The sequence below is a fragment of the Vicugna pacos genome, chromosome 12 (assembly GCF_048564905.1).
Source record: "Vicugna pacos chromosome 12, VicPac4, whole genome shotgun sequence".
NCBI classification, from domain to species: Eukaryota; Metazoa; Chordata; class Mammalia; order Artiodactyla; family Camelidae; genus Vicugna; species Vicugna pacos.
Genome location: NC_132998.1, coordinates 41,175,626 through 41,188,384, shown reverse-complemented (window position 1 = coordinate 41,188,384; position 12,759 = coordinate 41,175,626). Strand labels below are relative to the sequence as shown.

The 12,759-nt window shown below is 34.8% G+C and overlaps 1 long non-coding RNA gene across 7 annotated transcripts in view; it reads right to left on the bottom strand.

Moving 5' to 3' along the window:
* Positions 1–12,759, bottom strand: part of LOC140700223 (uncharacterized) — a 539,161-nt gene that overhangs the window by 71,223 nt on the left and 455,179 nt on the right. The gene's annotated exons all lie outside the window — the stretch shown is intronic.

Here is a 12,759-nt window from a genome sequence, read left to right as displayed (position 1 = left end):
TGATTGCTGGATAATTTTTGCTTCTCAGTGGGCCCACAGTAGTAAGTGTTGGTCTATAGCCAAGTCCTTATGCTTAGGGTACCAGAGAGAGACATGAATTTTTTCATACTTGGCATTTCACCATCTGCTCTTATGCTTCTTGGCTTGGTCTGTCCATAATGACAAACTTCTCAGTAAGAAATTGCAGGTTTTGCCAAAGATTTCCTTGATTTGCTTCTTAATCTCATAATAATTTCTAGGGACTAGTTCCCAAGCATAGTTTATGCTATTTATATTGCAAAAGAACAGTACTGTTTTCATTTCCCCATCGCCTATAATAGTTTTATTAAGTATTCTTAAATGAATTTTTTTGCTTAATATAAAGAGCAAGAGTTTCACAGCAATCATTCGCAAGTTCTCATACTGGAAAGGATCCAGATGAAACCTGAATATCAATATTATACCAACATGTTTTCAAATTGGCTGGCTCTGTCCCCGGAATATGGGATTGAATGAAAAGTTTAACCATTTGTTGATCTACTCTTTCAAATGTATTTGTTCATTTATTCCATAAATATATATTGAGTGCCTCTATCTATGAGGCACTATGCTAGGACTGAAAACATTAATTCTACTTCAATATATTGAATATAATTTACTAATTGTACTATAAAAATAGTAATAGCCAGATAGTCTGCTGTGGTTATCAAAGAATACTGTGCTTTTCAGTATCCTGAATTTTTTTTTACAGCTCTAAAATTCTTTGACTTCCTTTTCGAAATAACATAAGAAAGGAAGAGTCTCTGAAGGATTTTTCCTATTTTTTCATTCAAATGGAACATCTTGCATCTTGGACTCAGACGCCTCTAAGTTTTTGTTCACATTAGCATATGCAAGCAAGATTTCACCTTTCATTAAAGCTGTATTGACATGCTTTGTCCTAGATAATTTAATCTTAACTTCTCCGCTATTCTTGTTGACATTATGTGATAAGCAAGGATGGATTTGGAAAATACCAGGCAAAAATCTGAAAAGGTGGCAGAGAACAGGTTGCATTTTAGAAGTGGAATTTACCTTTGATAGCAACCCTTGAACCCTCCTCTTTCCATAGATGAGAAAATCTAGGTTCAGAAAAGTGAAGCCATTCACTAAAGTCAGTGCTAGAACATGGTATATAACTCGTCTCCTAAAATTAAACCCAATATTTAATTAGACTAAGTTACCTTCTGTAACATTTATCTGTCATATTCTTGACCTGCTAAAACCCTTCCCCATTCCAAACTTCCTCTCAATTCCCACATCTTCATTTGAAGGTGATTCCTTATTGTATGATCTTCGCAGTAGAGTAATTCTGGCTACCCTTTTTCTATTGCTTTCCGTAAGTAAACCTCAAGAAATCCTATTATTCCTTTAACTACTGGATACATTCAGAGGACAGAAATATGATGAAAACTCTGTAAATCAAATGTACATGACAAGTATTTGTAGCTAAAGTTAGTAATCCAAAAGTAGAGGCAACTTTTTGTTGTCAGATTTAGTGCAACACAATCAATTGTTTCAGACTGCACACAGTACTAACAGCCAGCACTGGGCCAGATGGTTCCTTTGGAAGGACCCACACATGTGAAGGGCCGTAATTTGTACTGCCAGACGTCAGAACCTTTCTTAGTTTTTACTCATCTTCTGAGCATGAACAACTAGCCTCCTGTGGAAACTCTATATCCCACCCCGTAATTTCCTTCTCCCTTGTTCTCTCTCTTCCTCTCGCTAGTGCCTGAGTCAAATATGTTTTAAAATATCCCTTTTTTAATGATAAAATAAACACAAACAGAGTTTGCCTGGTTAGAATGCCCTCAGCAGGAAGTCTCTGCACATTAGAAAAACAGGAACACTGCTGATTCCAAGTAGTGTAACTCTTGCCTTGCATTAAAATTATCCATTTTCTGACTTACAATAAATAACCAGGCAACATAATTATAACAAAGACAAATTTAATTCATTATTCATGTTCAGCTTTTTTCTCTTAATTTGTTTACAATATCATCTGTGAACATTTGTTAAGTTTCTAGTGTATGTTGATGTTGTTCTAGGTTCTAGTTATTGTTTGTTTTTTTTCTTCTTGGTCCACAGAAGATGTTTATTTATGAAACAAAACAATACGTTTAGTGTTAGATTCAATGACAAAGGGCAAAAGGAATGAAAAATTTGTACAATGCACAGAGAAAAATAAGATGTTTACTGTGACAACTAGACATTTCCAAAATAATGCCTCTAAAATTACTCAATTATTGAAATCTATGTGAAAACAGAAGGATGTTAATAGCAACAAAGTGCATAAAACCAAACATCAAATTTTGAGCAAATTAACATACTAGGCATTTTGCTAACATGCACAGGTAAATGAGGTCAGCAGTTCCAAATAAAATTTCAAGTTCTCTTTCTGCCAATAACAAGAGCAATAGTAAGAAAAATGATGTAACGTCCAACAGTGATATTGTAGAAAGATTCCCTGTGATTCTTCTCAAGAAACAGGATTGTCTGGAATGCCTAGGACCATGTCAAATCCACTGGATGTCTAGCATTATAGATTACCAGTCAAATGAAAAAAAGGCACATTTAAGGACAGATCAATTGTACAATATTCCTAGAAGTTAAAACTGCCCATTATACCTCACTCTGTGAGGCCCCAGTCAATATATACACTTTGATTTTAAAATATATTATAAAACTTATGGACCCATAAATGCAATACAGTAATTTATCAACAAGGGTTTAGAGTAAGGAGAGAATAATGGGTAGAGAAGAGGTATTTGCATATTTGCTTTTTTTGTTTTATTACAAAAAAAAAAAACCCTATAGAAAGGGCTCATTGGCATAGTGAGGTAAATATTGTAAGCTGTAGGAAGAGGCACAGACACAGAGAACGGCCTGACATGCAGTGTGGAGCCTGTGGAGGAGATGGGGACACAGCCCTTGGTGCCCGTGGCTGGCACACACAATAACGGAATCCTGCCATCATCCTCACTGCCCTGCGGTGCTGGAGATCTGAGGCAGCATACAGTCAAACCACTGCCAAGCAGAAGTCCATGTTTCTTGGTTATTGGCAGTGAAACATGGGGAGCCTGAGCCCTGACTCATTCTGAGTCCAATGAGAATGAGAGCTCCTAAATCAAGTCATTAGAACCATTGTGGCAGTGAAAAAACATGCTCCAGCTCACAGGAATGACCCTCACCAGCCTTGCTCCTGCAACCAGGGCTCTGCTGCAGGGCCCGTGATACCCCGTAAACTGTAGCCATGAACTCCTTGGTGTGATCAGGTCAGCGAAAAGAATGTGCAGACTGGTGGGGACAGAAGTGTTGTGAGGGATCACAGAGTGCCCTGATAGGAGGAAATGGGCACAGGTTTCACAGGGGTGCCAATCTGGGTTTCAAGTGGGTTTGAAGGACCACATCCAGATGGCACAGGTGACTGCAGGATTCCCAGACATGGGATAGGAACTTCGATAGGTTTGAGGGAGACATTTCCATCAAACAGAACCGACTAATAACCAGGTATGATCTTTGGGTACCTTTTCTTAATGGTACTGAGAGCCTGATAATTCAAATGGAAAAAAATTAGGAAGATATTCTAAAAAGGGGTGGGGACATACACTTTGCTGGCCTAAGGGTGGAATATGTCATAGATGCTTGTTTTAGTAATTCAGAATACACATTTTCTTTTCTTTGTTCTTCCTCCCTCCCCTTCCTTCCTTCCTTCTTTCTATCTAGATAGGATGTAAGAATCAAACAATCTAACTCCCATGAATGTAAAGAGTAGGAGAATAAAAGACATTGTTCACCAATACAAACCTAAATGCAAGTAGTGGATGTAGCAGTTCTGAGAAAGTAGAAGTTGTAGGAAAAGGCAAATTCAGTTTATAACTCCAAATTGAACAGGCAAAGGAAATAACCAAGAGGCAATGACCCAAGCAGGGTGGAAGGAGATAGATACTGACTTCTGCCTGAAGCAGGGAGTTGGCTTTGGAAGGATGCAACAACATGAATTATTTCATAGAGCTTTAACACAAAACATTTCACAGATGACTGCACGCTTCATTTAAAATTAGCACAGAAGTGAAAACAATGAATTGACAACCCATGAGGGAGGGGAGAATAGACAACAAGGTAAGGCTTCCATTCAGAAATCAAAGTGGAACTTAATCATCAGCCATTTGGAATTTATTATAGGTTTTAGGTTGTTTCATGCCTCAATGAATTTTTCTTTTTCAGAGAAAGATATGAAGATGATTAGATGACAGTCTGTGACAGTCTGCGGAACTAAAGAAGGAAGTGTTTCTTGGAGGCCTACTTCCAGGAAGTACACACACACACACATATACAAAATATGAGGATATATATAGTCCTCCCCCCAAAAAACTGTGAAAGGATTCTTTTAACATCAAGCTTTAGCTCTCCAATTTCTATAAAAGGAAAAGAAAACAAAATTCTATCAGTATTTTTAGCATTTACTTACACACTGGAAGGTTTCCACAAGTGGATATATAGACTTTTATAGTCAGTATGTTTTTCCAAGTAATTCTCACTAATCAACACTCAGAAAGAAAACGCTCCTCACTTAATGCCATTTTAAGTGGGCTTTAATCCACAAGCAGTTTTAAATTTCATGACATCTCAAAATTTGCTGCCCTGAATACAGAAATCATTATGCAAACATTTAAATCCCTTTGTGCGCATACAAGTATCTGAGTATTTAGTAAAGAATGAATCAAGGTCATAATTAGAATGTTCTCAGTTGTGTCCATTTATAATTTCCTGTACACATATGAAAAATAAAGTAATACCTATTCATGTATAGGCTTCATTGGCAGAAGAACTTGGAAAACAGTTTTGTATCAGTGACATTAAATACTTAAAATAGAAAGTCAGCAAAGGTAATTGAATATACATTTGTTTTCTCTCTATCAATTCATGCAAATAAAGCTTTCCAAGTTCAATTTTTCAATAGTAAAATACTTGACATTATATAAATTTTCCAAATTCAAATTAAAACATCAGCATTGATGATAAACTTTCATGTTTTTTCTATAATGTTATGAATACATATTTTGGTGGATCTTATTTTTATGAAATATACTTTTTTTTTTTACTAATTTAAAATAGAGTGTGTCAGAAATAAACTTAGAATTGGCCATAGTATGGACCTAATCTGACTGCTACCAACTAACATAGGATTTTTAATCAATCTTAATAGAAACTGAAATTTTGAAAATTTATAATTTTTAAATATAATCACAGAATAATTAACATTAGAAAATTGTGACAAACGTAATGTTAAAATAAAAAAAAAAAGAATATTTAGTAAAACTTAACATGGTAAGTTCTTTCTTTGCCGCCCCATCATTAAACAGATTTTAGAAACGTTTCAACCTTTGAAGAACTACTCTCTAAATCAATAATGTTAATCCACTAAATGTTGATTATATCTTATTTACAACCAGCTGGAAATCCTTAATCAAAGTAATCAATAAACTAAGGCCCAGAAACTTTAGATTTTGAAGCTTTAAGTGAATTGTAATTATTGGAAACAAAGTCTACAAATACAAAGATACTGAAGTTTTTTCTTTAAAAGCAAGGACCAAACTGAATGAGTTAATGATGAGAATGCAAATAGTTTACAAGATTTAATTGTGCCATGCTGTAATTAAGCTTTAATATTTCAACCTAGAGTAAGATAAAACCCTTATTTTTAATTGGGTAAATTTATAACTGGAACCTGAAGGAAACTGAGAAATTCTATGGTTTTGCCGCATCTGTATTTTTTGTAACATTTAAAAGACTCATTAACAGAGACAAGGTATTTGAGTAATTTTGCTTCTGATAGATATTTGTGAAAATAAATGGGCTGAAATATTTATAAAATTTAATTCTAAACATAGAGTTAAAATCCCTCCCATTTGGCAAAATTTGTTCAGCAGCTGAAGAATGTTATCTCAACTAAGATAGGGTCATCGATTTTCAAGTTGTCAACAATTTCAAATTTATTCACCATAAAATAAAACATTGAAGGGTTTTGCAGGAAATAGTTTCTGAAAACAATTAAAAATTATATGTCCACGTTGAAAAAATACACTCTTCAGGAAAAATACCATTGTCATAGTGCTAGAGACAGATGTTGCAGAAAAACTGATTAAAGACATGCATGTGTCCTAGGTATAAGGATATTCTGCCTATGTTCAGAAAAATCAATGTAAAGTTTTTCTTTTATTTTGCTGTACTGTACACAAATGTTATTTTTCTTTCTTTAGAAATAACTTCACATTTGAAAGTGTTTCAAATGAAACTATTTAAAAAATCAATTAATATATTAGTGTACCCATGGTTAATAATGCCATGTTATACACTTAAAATTTAAAACAGTAGACTCATGTTAAGTGTTTTTATAATAATAATAACAGTAACAACAAATCAATATAATGAAATCATCAGTCATTCACTAGTCTAGTCTCTCCCTCTCTCTTTCTTATCCATCCAGCATTTCAGTTTTTCTAACAAATCAAATTTACATTCTGAACAAAATACTTCACTCTAGTCACATATACATTTCTAGAGACTCAATATTCCTACTTTCAATATTTATTTTCAACCATTATTTTAAAAAAACAAGCTGTAAGACCTTTTGCCTAACAACAACAAAAACAGCAAATACATCAAGATTATGAACACGGTCTACAGTCCTGAGTGCCTCACAGCTAGATGAAATAAGCACCATTACTACACACTCTTTGTAGATGAGGACCCTGAGGTCCCGAGAAGCTAAGTAAGCCAGTCCAAGGTCACATAGCCGGTAAGTGGATGAGCCAGAACGGAAACCAGCACAGTCTACCTCTATTCTAGATGACCATGGGATGCTGTCTTTTATATAAACTAGTCTTAGAGTGGTTTTTTTTTTTAATGTAATTATTTCATAATTATTTTTCTGGTCCACTTTCAAAGGTCCAGTGGGGAACAGGGAAGAAGAAATAAAAACAACAATCTTTTAACAATTCACAATTAAAAGTGTATGGCTACCATTTCAACTCTCTAAACTGTCCCTTACCTACTTATCATAAAATATTAGCCTTAGTTGAAACACTAGATGTCACTTAGCCTAATCTCACAGATGCAGAATTGCTTATCTTAAAAATTTGCTTTAGTCATATGCATTTCTGTTCCTGGTGTGACTGTTTTTAAAAATCTTTAAAATTACAAAGGTAAAAATTCTTCCTTTTCATTACTCATAACTCTTTCTTCTTAAAATTTTTTTCTTCAGTGTTGTATTCTTCTTTTTTAATAAGGATTCTAAAGGAAGCTTTTTATAGAAGAGTGTTTTTTTTTTCTTTTGATCAGTCTTTCAGCAATAAAATTTCTCCTCCTAAGGTTATAAAAAATTCCTCTCTAGTTTCAAAATACTAAGCTCAATAAGGCATGGCCAAGCTTCTATTTCATAATTTGTACCAACATTTTAAATATTTTTAAACTATAATACGATTCTTAGATATTTCTAGGGTAGGATGGCTGTACATTTATAGAATAGAATTTATTTATAATGTTATTTTTAAATGAATACAGTTTTGGACTTCTGTATGATACACAATTACAAGAACTCTTTTCCAACTCATTTTCTTCTCTTATTATTAGCTTTCATCAACTTTGGTTAAATGTGAGCTGATTACATCTGTTAAGTGTCTGAAACATCCTATAGATACATTTGCTTAACTAAGTAAACAAAGGGACAACTTCAAATAGTTCCTGAGTGAACCAAAGACCCACAGGCCATGAAAACCTCAGAGAATAAGAGGTCTTAGTGAGACTGAGCTTGGTACAGTAAATTCTATTTTACCCACTGTAGGTAATAATCAAACTATATGAATTATAGGTGTTGCCTTTACACATTTTTATGGATTAGAGGTCATTATACTGCTATTCAAGTGCATGTTTGCTATGAGAAATGTATTCAAGAGTTTGGGGATGCTATAGAAAGCTTATTCGTTAAATTACTGACAACATTAATTTGGATGAGTTGGCACCATGGAGACTAGGGTAACATTCTAAAACCTGACAAGAAGTGTAGCAGGATGTCAACAAGTTACGTTTTTGTATCGAGGTCAAATGAAGCTAATTCATCCAAGAGGAAAAACAAATAGCACAGACACAAGAAGAGATGATATTTGCAGAAATGTGACAAATATATATATATCCACATGTATATATGTGGTATAATAAAATATGTTGTTTAAAATATTTTACAAGTAAACAAAAATAATTTCTATAATTAGTATTTAGTTTATGATTAAAAATAAATTTTAGTTGATCTACTTCTATTTAAGTCCAAATGGCTGCATCATCCATCTTTTCATTCATTCGTTTATTCATTCATTCATTCACACTTTCTTACTTATATGCCTGCATTTAGTCAGTAAATACTTAATAAGAATAAACATTGTTCTTTTTTTCAAGAGGGATGAAGTAAAGGAATAGGTAATCTAACTTGTTTACCTTTCTATCAGATTCCCTGGGTGGCTTTGATTATAAGAAGAGATCAAACTGAAAATCTGGAAGACATTTATTCATGCTCTGACATATTGAGAATTTCTTTGTGTCCCTGCAAAGATTCATGTGTTGAAGCCTTAACCCTCAACAGGATTGTATTTGTAGTTAGGACTTTTAGGAGTTGATTAGATTTAGATAAGGTCATGATGGTGGGACCTCCATGATGCGATTATTTTCCTTGTAAGAGGAGGAGGCCAGGTGGCTCTCTCTCTCTCTCTCCATCATGTAAGGACACAGTGAGAAGGCAGCAGTCCAAGCCAAGAGAGTTTCACCAGAAAACAAATCGGCCACCACATTGATCTTGTTCTGCCTAGAACTGTGAGAAATAAATGCCCTGTTGTTAAGCCACCCAGTCTTTGGTATTTTGTTATAGTAGACTGAGCTGACCAGGACATGTGGGTGATAATAGGAAATATATATTTGGTCTTTGTCCCCAGTTCCTGACACAGAGTTTCTAAGATCTTTGGTGACAGGAACATCTTTTGTTATTCATATGGAGCTTCTTTCCACCATATCTGAATTGATAGTAATAAAGGGACTCTTGGTGGGCTCCTAGATACCTTCAGGATGGGGGCTGGTTGCTACAGGAATCAACCATGTGATTAAAAGTTTGGAACTTTTAGCACCACCTGCAGGTATATGAGGAAGGGAGAGGGGCTGGAGGTTGAGTCCAATTATCAATAGCCAATGACTTAATCAATGATGCCTACATAATGGGACCAACGTAAACAATGGTGTTTAGAGAGCTTCTGGGTAGTGAACACACTGAGGAGCTAGGAGGGTGACATGCCTGGAGAGGATGCACGGTGCATCCATGCCTCCATACCTTGTCCTATGCATCTTCTCCATTTGGCTGTTCCTGGATTGTGTCCTTTACAATAAACCATTATAGTCAAGTGCCTTCCTGAGTTCTGTGAGCAGTTCTAGCAACTTATCAAATCTGAGGAGTAGGTTCTGGGAACCACTCAACTTTACAGCCAGTTACACCCAATTATGGGTGACCAAGGTTCGTTATTATCATCTGAAGTAAGGGCAGTCAATGGGACTGTGCCCCTAACCTGTGGGGTCTGCACTAACTCCTCAAAGTGTTGGAACTGAACTGAATGTTGGTGTTAAGAGAATGGGAAAACTGGATGTTGGATGAAGAAAAATGAACACACATTTGGTGTCAGAAGTGTTGTGAGTTAAAACAGCTCAGAAGACATATGTCCCTACTCTTTTGTTTAAATTAATTAAACTCACCTATTCTTTAGGTTTCAGGACCTCAATTCCTAGTCTGGGTAACTAGAAGTTGAAATTTCCACTTCAAGAGTAATGCAAGTCAAGAAGTGAAACTGAATTAAGTGAATATCATATAACAAACTTTATGACTTTACTCTCTTTTTTAGCATAGATGAAATATATCAAAAATGTGTCATTAAGAAACAATCACTACTTATGCTTTTTAAAGATGAATGAAACACTTCTTATAAGTGATTAGTCTTAAGCAAAAGAAAAAGTATAATGAATGTTATTTAAAATAAGATGCACATTTTATAGCATAGCATTTCATTAAATAATGATCCTCAGATCTTGAACTTAGTAGGTGATTTTTGTCTCAATAATATTAACTTTTACACCATTAAAATAAGATGTGCAGATAAAATAAGGGACTGAAGAGGGAGTCGTGGACCTGCTGGTATGGATATACAATTTTTTGAGGGTGATGGTTGCAAACAGTCTATGAAAGTGGTCATGAGAGAAGTAATCACTTTAAATATCTCCCAAGCATAGAGACTATCAACGATAGATCCAGATAACAGACACATAACATTGCAGTAACCAGTCAAGTAAGATCTTTCACATTCCTCTTTTCTTTTCTTTCCTAGACGTTCCCACATCTTGTCCCTAAGTCCCATTACACATATCTTAGTTTTGTCAGAAACCAGGGTTTGCAAGCTGGGAGAAAAGGATTAGGAAAAAAATAGGTGATGAAAAAAATTTCCATAATACTCAGCTCTTCTACCTAAGGCAGAACTAAGCTGGAGAAGGAGAGTGGTCTCATCTTTAAATTAAAAGCTATATCAAGACTATTAAATGAAAATTGATATTTAATTACTGCCTAGAGAAATGCTACCATGAATTGATAACACAGTGATGGAATGTGCCTAGAATTTATCAAAAGTATGTAGAAGAGGTAGCCTCGGAGAACATAAAGATGGAAAAGGAAAAAAAATTAAGTCCCTTTAAGATTACATACCAAGAATAGAGCTTGCTTAAGTAAGAATTATAAAAACTCCCTTGTACCTGGTACTGTGCAAATATTTTTACATTGTGTGTGTGTGTGTGTGTGTGTGTGTGTGTGTATTCTTATAACTTACTGTGCCATTTGTTACGATTATTACTACTTCACTGTAGATGAGATAAATGAGACAGAGATATTATGTAACTCACCTAGGTGGAGAGTTGCAAGATTTATCAAATAAAAATACAGACTGCCCAGGTAAATTTGAATTTCAGATATACAATGAATGTCTACATATATACATAAATATATATATAATACTAGTGCAAGTATATTCTCTGCAATCTTTGGGACCTTCTTATACTGAACAGTTATCTACCGGAGAACTGAAATTCAAATTCAAATGTGTGTCTTACATATTATCAAGCAATCTATCGAGATCACACAGCTAGTAAATGGTGACCCCCAAATTTAACATCGGATCTGTAGGACCTGTGTATACTTTGTCCTCCTAACTCTGTGACCTCCTTTCAGAGGAGAAGAATGTCAGCTGGATTGCTCCTTTCACTGTTAAATCTCAAGATCTTTCCCTATAGCTTTTGGCTTGATGTATTCCCAGTAGCAAATGCTGAAATCTACTGATGTTGGCTTTCTGTATGGTTCTTATAGGCCCAATAGAACAACTCATCCCAAAGACATGAAGCAGGTAGTCAGCTTCGTTTCTGTAATTGCTTATTATCCCCCTATGTTAAGAGCCTCCAAATACTTGTGGCATTTCTCCTAACTCAGGGCTGCTTCCAACTGCTTACTCAATTTGCATTTTACAAGCCTCTCAGCTTCCCCTACCGACCACGTATTTTGGGCCAGTAGTTTTTCAAGCTGTTTTTACCGAAAGTGCATCTCTTGAAAGAGAAACCATTTTATTTGGAAAAATATGAAAGTCTACTTTGGGTAAGACAAAACTGAACAAAGTACAATTGATACATTCTATTTTCACCACATGTTTTGGAATAAAAAGATAAACATGCAGTATTACTTAGCTGTTTCATTGGTATTAATCTTGTCTCTTGGAACCGAATTATCAAATAATTAAACTTTTGGTGCTCCCCTCCCTTAATGTCTGTTACAAAGATAAAATTCACAATAAACAGGAAAACAGAAGTTCAGAATTTCAAGAAGGTAATAAAATGATGAAAGTCAAAGGTTTACTTTGGAAACATCATTAATTTTTCCAGGGAACTTAAGTAAAGTTGATAGATAATACAGAGCTGAAAACCCCCAAATGTGCAGGAAGGAGATTATGAATGGCACAGTTTCCTAGCCTGGTAAAGACCACTTTAAAGATGCACTTAGAGAAGGGCAATTTTTAAGAATTACCCTATGTACACAGTATTAGACTTCAGGTTTAGAAGAGTTCTAGCTGAGGAATACTTGCTGTAAGAAGTTTTCATCCAAGAAACAAAAGCAGAACAGATTAAAATTTACATATAAAGGTATAAGCATGTATCATATTGCTACAGACTAAAGCCTCAAACAGAATTCTATTTTTATTATACATAAATATAACCATGCAACAAAGTTATAAGCATTAATTAGTTGTACTGAGATACAAAAATGCTCGTATTTTAAAGGGATAAGAAAAAAATAAAGCATGGAAAGCCTAAAGTGACTCGGGAAGTAGACTGAATATAATTCTCTGGAATGTTTTCAAGGAAGTAGCAAGCTTAGCAATGAACTTTGCAAAGAGGGAAAACCGTGGACTAAGGAGGAAGATCGGCCACTCAATATATGAAGGGTGAGAAAAAGCAAAGTGAGGATGGCAAGTGTGTTGCAAAAAGTGTGTGAGACAGAAACAGATCCAGAAATAGAAAACAAACTTGTGCTTATGGGAGTGGGAAGAGGGGTGGAGGGATAAATTGGGAGTTTGGGATTTGCAGATACTAACTACTATATACGAAACAGATAAA